Raw genomic sequence first — 10,455 nt, forward strand, 5'->3', positions numbered from 1 at the left:
TGTGTGTGTGTGTGTGTGTGTGTGTGTGTGTGGAATTGCAAAGTGTCTTGAAATTTCACAACCGGCCCATATTCCACGGGTGGTTTTGTGGGGTGCAGAGTAGAGGCGGGAGGAGAAGGGAGGAAAGGAGGAAAAGCCATTAGTAAACCTTTCAAATACAGATAGCCTCCCGCGAGATTAGTTTTATACATTATGCACAGAAATAACTTTGACGGCTGGAGGATTTGCCGAGCATTTCAATTGCCCAGAGATAATTAAGAATTTGCTCAGCGAACAAAATGGCAAACCTGAAACGTGCAAAAGCTGAACAAATTCTTCCATTTAAAAAAAAAATTAGAAAGACTTTGCAGCATTTATTAGATTGCTGGTATAAGGTGGGAGGAAATCAGCATCAGATGCAACTGTGGCTGTTCCAACAATCCATGAATCTGGAATAATAATAATAATAATAATAATAATAATAATAATAATAATAGGCTGTTAAAAGAGAAGGCAAAGAAGAATAGCAGGAGAACTTAAGGGTGCCATTTTCTCTCTCCTGTATAAAGTCCTGGTCTCTGCACTCTTCTTGAAAGTCTTTTTGAGTCACATAATCCACTTCTGAATGAAGTTGAAGGCAATTTGGGGCTGCTCTCATTCAAAGTTAGTTTTATTGAATATAATTTTTTTGCATTGAAGACTCTGGAAAATTAGAAAGTGATTGTGCGATTCCATATAGGCTGCAGAAGAGATGGCTTCCATTCACAGACCCCTCTTTAGATTTGACAGTCTTGAAAGTCCACGTGGCTAAATAGGGAGCTTTCAATGCATGCAACTATTTCTTCCTTTCAAAAGCAGAGCCATGGAGAGCATGACGTGAAGAACGGCTCCCCTCCCAGCCTCCCTTGGCCTATTAGCATACCTGAATTGCATTAGTCCTGGTCTGGATGGGGAAATAGCCCAGCAGGATCATTGAAAGCAATCCTGCTTTCATCCCAGGAGTTAAAGAGGACACATCAAACACAAGCAGATTATACCCCAGTACAAAGGATCCCTTCTGAAGAAGAAAGTTAGTTTGCAAAGCCAGGATTTCTAATGAGAAAGCAAGCACTTTGGTCAAAAGGCATTGTGATCAGAGGAGGAAATATGCAAAAGTATCTTTAAAAAAAGATTAATTCATGCCTCCATCTCGGCCTCTGGCTTCATGGACACTGGTTCCAAGAGACAAGGTTTTGAAACAGGACCAAAGTTTTTCTGAGGCAAGGCCAATGTTTTCTCAGACCAACATGGTCTCTTGTCCACCTTCTGCCTGGACAGAATCATCAGGTCAAGCTCTTTCAAGACCATGGTGAACAAAATGGGGCCAATCAGATTTAGATGGACTGCAGTATCCATCAGCCCTGGCCAAAATAGCTATCAATGAAGTGAGGGATCCAAAGAGATGAAGTCTTGTAATATCTGAAGGGTGATATTATGACCAACCTTGTTGCAGATGGCTGGGAAGAATAATAGAGAACCATAGCGTTAGAAGGGACCCCAAGGGCCATATAGTCCAACCCCTTGCCAGTGCAGGAAATCATAGCTTAAGCACCCCTGAGAGATGGCCCTTCAAACTCTCTTTACGGACCTTCAATGAAGGAAGAGTTTTTGAAGAAGTTGTTCCAGCATCAAACAACTCTTACTGGCTGCATCCACACTGCAGAAATAATCCAGTTTGATACCACATTAGCTGCAATGACTCAGTGCTATGGAATCCTGGGAATTGTCATTTGTTGTGACACCAGAACTCTCTGATAGAGAAGGCTAAATGTCTCACTGTACTACAGTTCCCAGAATTCCATAGCATGGAGCGATGGCAGTTAAAGTGGTGTCAGACTAGATTAATTCTGCAGTGTAGAGGCAGCCACTATCAGGACCTTCTTCCTAATGTTTATTTCCTTTCTTGTAATGGGAATCCACTGGCTCATGACCTAGCCTCTGAAACAGCAGAAAACAATTTCACCTTCCATGTTATGACAACCTTTCAGATATTCAAAGGTGGCTGTATCATCTCACCTCTCAGTCTTTTCTTGGAATCACTGAATTGGAAAGGAACACAAAGGCCATCCAGTCCAGCCCCATGCCATAAAGGAAGACACAACTAAAGCACTCCTAAGAGATGCCCATCCAACCTCTGTTTCAAGACCTCCAAAGGAGGAGAGTCTGCCACCATCCAAAGCGGTCTATTCCACTGTCAAACAGCACTTATGGAAAAGACGTTCTTCTTAATCTTTAGGTGGAATCTCTTTTCTTATGCTCTGAATAACTTGACTCATGTCCTAGTCTTTAGAGCTGTGGAAGATAAGCTTGATTCATCTTCAACGGCCCTTCTGACATTTAAAGATGGCTGTCACATCTCCACCTTCTCTTCTCCAAGACAAACATACCCAACTCCCCAAGTCCTTCTTCACTGGGCTTGGTTTCTAGCCCTTTTACAATCTTGGTCACCCTCTGTTGACATATTGTCAATATCTTTCTTCTCTTATCCAAACATTCATAATACTGTGGGTTAGGGAAACTGGGTCACTGGGATATGTTTGAGGATGGGGCATGTCAGCAGCCACTGTAAACAAGGTCCCAGGGTGATCATAATTTTAAACATGAGTTCCTTCATGGAAGGGGGTTGGACTGAATGACCTTTGCAGTCTCTTCCAACGCTATGATTCCATGATTCTATGATTCTATGATTCATCATGGAAGGAAATGTGGGAGACTCTGTTTCTGGCAAATGGTACCATACAGGATTCCATCCCCAGCATGTCATTCTCCACGTGGAGATTTATGCTCTGTGGATTTAATGTGGGAGCTCAGCCACCAATTCTATATTTGTCCCTCCCTCCCTTGCTTCTGCTCATCTTCTCCAGCTAGGCAAGGTTTCTGCAGCATTGTGACTCTCTGTTGGTGCCACCTGCTGCCATCTCTCAGCATCAATGCCATCTCAGTCCCTCTTTGCTGGGCAAGGAGACAGCAGAGTGCCACCTGATGGATTTCCCTTGCCACTGAGCCACAGCTCCACCTGTGCCAACTGTTCCCACTGCCATTAATATCCCACGCAGATTGACCTTTTGCTGCTCCTGCCATTTTACAATGTACTGACCATCAGGAGCTGGTAAATCTTGTCAGAATTAATGCAAATGTGAGACGCAGCTCATTACCCCCCTCCCTCTTGAAGGGCGGCTGGCTGCAGTGGTCTGGCAGCTGAGATACAATTTATTTTTTCTGCAGAGGAAATGTTGGAAGCATGGGGGTGTCACTTCCGTTGCTATAGCCTAAATGAAAACATTGGGTCAGGGGAGAAATTGAGTGCTGCAGGAGGGGACACTGACACATATCGCTGGCCTCTCTGGCATTGCACTGCCAATCTTGATCTGAATTCAGGCAGTGGCAGATGCACTGCATACATGAAGTCAAATGGAGTGTGTCCAAAGGAGGGCAACCAAAATGGTGAAGGGTCTGGAAACCATGTCCTATGAGGAGAAGTTAGGGAACTGGCTATGTTTAGCCTGGAGAAGAGAAGGTTAAGAGGTGATATGATAGCCCTGTTTAAATACTTGAAGGGATGTCATATTGAAGAGGGAGCAAGCTTGATTTCTGCTGCTCCAGAGACTAAGACCCACTGGAGCAATGGATGCAAGCTGCAGGAAAAGAGATTTGACTTCAACATTAGGAGGAACTTTCTGAGAGTAAGGGCTGTTTGACAGTGGAACACACTTCCATGGAGTGTAGTGGAGTCTCCCTCCTTGGAGGTGTTTAAGCAAAGGCTAGATGGCCATCTGTCAGTGGGGATGCTTTGATTTGGATTTCCTGCATGGCAGAATGGGGTTGGACTGGATGGCCCTTGCGGTCTCTTCCAACTCTATGATTCTATGATTCTATAAGAATTGCTCCACAGATAAATTCGGCAGACAATGAAGGAAGCAGAAAACCACAAATCACAACATTGCCCTATGGACAGATTCAGAAGACAGTGATGGGAGCACTGTTGCACAACCCATGGCATTTCACAATGACCATAGTCACCCCAATGAGCTGAACATATGCAAGTGCACAAAAACAATAATAACATTTATTTATGACATTCTTTCCATCCCAGGGCGGAGCATCAAACATATATAACTGAAAATGGATGATAAAACATAACATGTATAAAATACTAAAATACTACAACAATATACTAATAGTAAACCAAACTAGGCTTCTCTAGAGGGGGCAGGGGGTGCGGATTGCACCAGATGGCACCCTAAAAGGAGGTGGCACCACTGCTCCTCAAACATCTGCTTTTTGGCAGAAGTGGGCTGTGGCATCCGCCTATGTCCCTTTAAAACACTAAAGAGATGGTCTGAGTGGGATGAGGCTCAGCGCGAGGAGAAAGGAGGGGCTCCAGGTTTCTTTTAAGTTTTAATTTTAAAATTAAAAAAATAAAACATTATTTTTTTTAAAATTACATTTAAAATTTTATTATTTTAAATTTCCCCCCCAAAACATCATGTTTTACCAAATTTTCAATTTAACCCCATGAAACTATGTAAATGTAAATACAACAGAAAAGATATAAGATCAACACAATAGAGAAAGCGAAAGATTTTTACAGAAGAGTTCTAGATAAAAGGGAAAATGATCAGGACCCTCACAAAAGGAAGGCTACTAATACAAAAGAAAAAGGGGGAAAAGACCCAGTTGATAAAAACCCAGAAGAAGAAGAAGGCTCAGTTGACAAGGAGGGAGAGATTTCTGAAGGGGAAGAGATCAGTTAAGGGAGGATAAATGAGATTGAAAATTGGTTCACTAAACGTTAGAGGACTAAATAACGCTAATAAAAGAAAACAGACTTTTCATTATTTAGAAAAAAGTAAATGTGATATTTTATGTATTCAAGAAACTAAAATTCAGGAAAAAGAAATAAAGTATTTAAGAAACCCAGGTTTAGGTTATTTGTTTTGCTCCTCGGATAAAAAAAAGAGAAGAAGAGGGGTGGCAATCTTTGTTAATAAAAAATACGATGCTAAAGAACTCTTTAAGGATGAACAAGGCAGATACATTGCAATACAAGTCACAATACTAGATCAAAGACTAGATATAATATGTGTCTATGCGCCATTGGAAAAGAAAGACTTTTTTTTTTTAAATCATTATGTCATGACTTAAAAAAATCCACAGGAGACAAAGTAATACTTGCTGGAGATTTCAATGGGGTGCTGAACCCCACAAGAGATAGGAGCTCAAAAAGAAAAGTTCATAAATACCAAGGTAAATTACCAGCTAGTTGTTTCGATATATTCGAAGAATATGACTTAACAGATGTTTGGTCGCATCTACATGAAAAGAAAAATGGATTTACATACTTCTTGGATGTACATCAGTCAGCATCTAGAATCGACTTATTTATGAGTACAAAGGAACTATTACCTAAAATAAGATCTATGGAAATAGCTCCCAGAATTATTTCAGATCACAATATGATTGAAATTGAAATAGAGTTTAGCAATGGTAGAAGAGATTGGATATGGAAATTAAATGAAGATTTAATTAGGAATGAAGAATTTGTTAAGCAACTGAAGGAAGAAATTAAGATATGTTTAGAATTAAATAATACTCCGGAAGTAAAATACAAAACAATCTGGGACACTTGTAAAGCGGTTATTAGAGGCTTATTGATTAAAAAGGCAACTGAAATTAAAAAAATAAAAGAGAAAAAGGATAGAGAGGCTAAGCAAGAACTAAAAAGAATAGAAGAGTACAATTTGCACCCAGAAAATAGAAAGCTTAAAATTAAATATGAAGCAATTAAGGCGAATAAACTTAAACAAGATATAGAAGAGGGTATAAAGAAAACAAAAATTGCAAGGCAAAGAATTTTTGCACAAGCAAATAAACCTAATCGTTGGCTGGCGCTCAAACTAAAAGAAGAGAGAGAGAAAAAATTTATCACAGAAATTCACCATAAGGGGAAAAAAATTATAAAGCAACAGGAAATCAAAAGAGCATTCAAGGAATATTATACAAATCTATTTAGGGATGATATGGATGTCTTACTTATTTTGGAAAAAAGCAAAAAATACCTAGATAAGAGATGTATAAATAAGATCGATGATGCACAAAGGAAAATACTAAATAAACCTTTCACAGAAGAAGAAATTAGAGAGGCAATCATGCAACAAAAACTTGGGAAATCCCCGGGGCCAGACGGCTACACGGCTTTGTTTTGTAGAACATTCAGTAAGGAGCTGTCGGGGATTCTTTGCAACACATTCAATAATATTAACTTAGATGGGAAACCAACGTCCTGGAACTCGGCAGATGTAGTATTGATTCCTAAGGAAGGAAAGGATAGAACCAACATGGTTAATTACAGACCTATAGCTCTATTAAATCAAGATTATAAATTATATACCTCAATTTTGGCTAATAGAATGAAAAAAGTTTTAGTAGAAATTATCCATACTGATCAAAATGGATTCCTTCCAGAAAGACAAATTAGATATAATGTAAGAACAATTCTAAACGCTATTGAGTATTATACACTTCATAATGATAAACAAGCAGCGTTCGTGTTTTTGGACGCCGAAAAGGCTTTTGACACAGTTAAGTGGCAATTTATGTTTGAGGTCCTAAGGAAAATGGAAATCGGAGATTTCTTTCTAACCAATATAAAAAATATATACTCCCAACAAAAAATTCAAATAATTATAAATGGCGAAAAAACTGAGAGTATTTCAATAAACAAAGGTACAAGGCAGGGGTGTCCCCTTTCCCCACTTCTTTTTATTACTGTTCTGGAAGTCTTAAATAACTCAATAAGGGCTAACAAAAAAATTAAAGGGTTAAAAATCAAGGGAGACGAACAAAAATTGAGAGCATACGCAGATGACATCTGTGTTATAGTAGAGGACCCACGCACTTCTATAAACTGGTTATTGGAAGAATTAAATGAATTCGGGAAAGTATCTGGATTTAAGATAAATAAAGATAAAACATTTATGTTAACAAAAAATACGAACGACAAAGAAATAAAAGAATTATATCTCAGATCTGGTTTGAAAATAGAAAAGAAAATAAGATATTTAGGTATATGGTTAACTGATAGGAATACAAATCTCTTCGAGAACAATTATAAACCAATATGGCAAAAGATCTCTAAAGATTTGACGAAATGGAAGAACTATGACTTATCAATATTGGGCAGGGTAGCCACTGTAAAAATGACAATACTACCGAAGTTGATGTTTTTTTCATAAATTTACCGGTTATTATTAACGAAAAAATATTTAAGGACTGGGAAAAGAATATCTTGAATTTTGTATGGAGAGGAAAAAGATCAAGAATACATAAAAAGATCTTAATAAAACCTAAGTTATTAGGAGGCTGTGCGTTACCCGATCTCAAATTATATTACAGGGCATGCTGTATGACTTGGATTCAAGACTGGATAAATTTAGAGAAGAGAAACCTATTAAACTTAGAAGCCGCTAACTTAAGATTCGGTTGGCATGCTTACATATGGTACAACAAAGATAAAATAAACAAAGACTTCCATAATCACTCCATCAGGAAGGCCCTATTTCAAACATGGGAAAAGATTAAGGGAAAATTTTATTTAGGGATTCCTAACTGGATTTCCACGCAGGAGGCATTTTTCGGAAGATGGGAGGGGAACCCTAATTGGGTTAGATATAAAGACTTAATAAAAATGGATCATAACAACAAGATAAATCTTATCCCAAGGGAAGATCTAATTGCTAAAGGAAAAAATATGAGTTGGTTTGGGTATTAAGAAACCTTTTTTTATCATTTATTCTACTACCACCTTTCCCTAAACCTTTCTTTCTGCTTTACCAATTTGACCTTTTGGTTTAGGGAAACACCTTTGTGTGTTTATCTGTCTTTTTGGTTGTCCATGAGATCCTCAGCACTCTTCTCCAGCACCACGTTGCAAATGAAGTTATTTTCTTTTTGTCTCTTTTCTTAATTGTTCAGCTCTCGCATCCATACATCGCAATGGGGAACACAATTCTGGCTTTTGTGCTTAGCTGTGTGTCTTTGCTCTTGAGGATCTTTTCTAGTTCTTTCATAGCTGCCCTCCCCATTCTTAGACTTCTGTTTGTTGACTGCTGTCCCCGTTCTGATCCAAGGTATGGGGACTCTTTTGCTATTTCTATTTCCTCATTGTCTAGGTTAAATCTACAGATATCTGCCGTGGTCAAAACAACATGTGCAGAGTGGCTACCATTATTACTGACATACCATAAAGGAGAAAGAGGACATGGCATTTTTAAAAAGAGAGGTGAATACAATCTTTGCCTTCACATTTTAAGAAGTGTAGATTATGGTGTGTGTTTTTTAAAGTGCTTGCCCTTCAAATGTTTTACTGCATTGCACGAGAAAGATGATTTAAAAAAAAAATATGGAAAACAACTTTATTGCTGGTGCAGCGACAGATGGCAAGATGAACGAGGAAAGGGAAGGAAAAGTCCACCATCTCTGTCCCTGGAGCAGGGTAAAATGCCTCCATTTCACTCATGCAAACAGGAGAGAGAGAAAGAGAGAGCGCACATACTGTAAATGAGAAGAACTTCAAATAAAAAATATATTAATGTCATTTGCATAAATCCATAATGCATTTCCAAAATGCAAAATGTATTAATTGAATAATATCTCCAATGAATGCTGTAATATAACTTTGCACACAGTGCAATTTGCACCAAGATTTATAGCTTTTATTTTGCCCTTTCCAAAGAACTGAAAGGGAAATGAATTGTCAGGAATGAGAGCTGGTTCTCCACTCTGTGATCAATTAATTCTGGTTTCCAATAGAGAAAGCTGGGATGGGGGCTGTGGGCCTAAGCCAATAGGCAGGGTGGGTGGGTGTCCATCTAGTGCCTTTCAGATGTTTTGGACTACAACTCCCCCAGTCTCTGACCATGAGCCACGCTAGCTGTGGCTGGTGGGAATTTGAGTCTTGGAAGGCAACATGTTACAGGATACTGATGTATCTCAACCCTGATTATTCCGGCAGGGAAAGGAACATGCAATTCTATCCGTGGCCAGATTTATCCTATATGTGAGTCCTGGCATTCCCATCCATGGGGAATGAATAGGCGCTTGAACCTCAAGGTCCATGTAACCCAATCCTCCAGAGAGAAAGCGTCCCTGAGAGGTCTCCTAATCCAACCACTGTTGAAAAACCTCCAAAGAAAAACCTTCTGAGGGCGTCAACTCCATATCTGAACAGCTCTTACCATCAGGAAGCTCTTCCTAATGTTGAGGTGGAATCTCCTTTCTTGGCTATTTGGGACAGAAGAAACCAAGATAAAGGGGCAGATACAACCATCAAAATGTATTTATTTTCATTTCTTTTTTTGCATTTCTATCATGCTCAAATACCTAAAGGCACCAGATTGCATCTGTTCTTGGAAGCTAAGCAGGGTCAGCCCTGGTTAGTACTTGGATGGGAAACCACCAGGAGTTGCTGTAGGCAATATCCCAGAGGAAGGAACTGGCAAAATCACCTCTGAGGATTCCTTGCTTAAGAAAAGCCCAGAAAATTCATAGGATCACCATAAGTCAACACACAAGGACTGGGAGAGGCCTAAGTACCCTAGCGGCACTAGATCCTGGCTGACCTAGATAGCTAAGCACAGTCAACCATGGAGAACCACTAATGAAATTTAAGTGATTTAGGCTCTGTTTCAGATGGAATGGAATTTCCTCCCTGCATAAAAATGTCTTACCTGTAAGGCACAAGGTCCCTAGGTTTCAGGGCTTGGTCCTAAGTCTTCAGACCAAGACCTTCCTCTTTGGTCTTTGGAGACAGCACAGCTTTGAAATGTGTGTGTGTGTGTGTGTGTGTTCGTATTTATTACACTTGGGCTGCGATTTTCTATCATGGTCTACGTTGCATGACTTTGCAGATGCTTAGCTACATTGCAGAGGTTCTAAAGAACACTCTTGGCAGATTGTGGAAATGTGTAGTGGGTCAGTCACAAGATGTGCATTATGTGTGATCAAGTTTGGCAACAGTGATCAATGAGGAAGAACAGACAAACTAGGAGATGCTGCAGCAGTTTGCTTTTGCCTTATTCTTCTGGGAGGAGCAAGACCCCTCCTCTCCTCTCCCCTCTTAATGAGTTAATTAACTCCTATTGTACTTTGAACTCAATTTGCAGCTATGGAAGTAAGGTTAGGACAAAATGGGAAAGTGGGAAGAAGAGAAAGAAACTGGAACATTTTGAAAGCAGCCAAAAAGGCGATGGGACAAAAGAAGAAGAATCCAGATTGACCTTGCCAAAATGGGGCTGCTGCCACACGACAGAATTGATGCAATTCTGCAGTGCAGATAAAACCTGAGACAGTTGGAGTGTATAAAGTTGTTCGTCCCTGCTTTTCCAAAAAACATGATAAAGTTCTGGTTTATGCCCAATTTAAAGTGGGTTTGTTTTT

The sequence above is a fragment of the Sceloporus occidentalis genome, unplaced genomic scaffold, assembly GCF_023333645.1.
Source record: "Sceloporus occidentalis isolate IW3139 unplaced genomic scaffold, rSceOcc1.0.p SCAF_4, whole genome shotgun sequence".
NCBI lineage: Eukaryota > Metazoa > Chordata > Lepidosauria > Squamata > Phrynosomatidae > Sceloporus > Sceloporus occidentalis.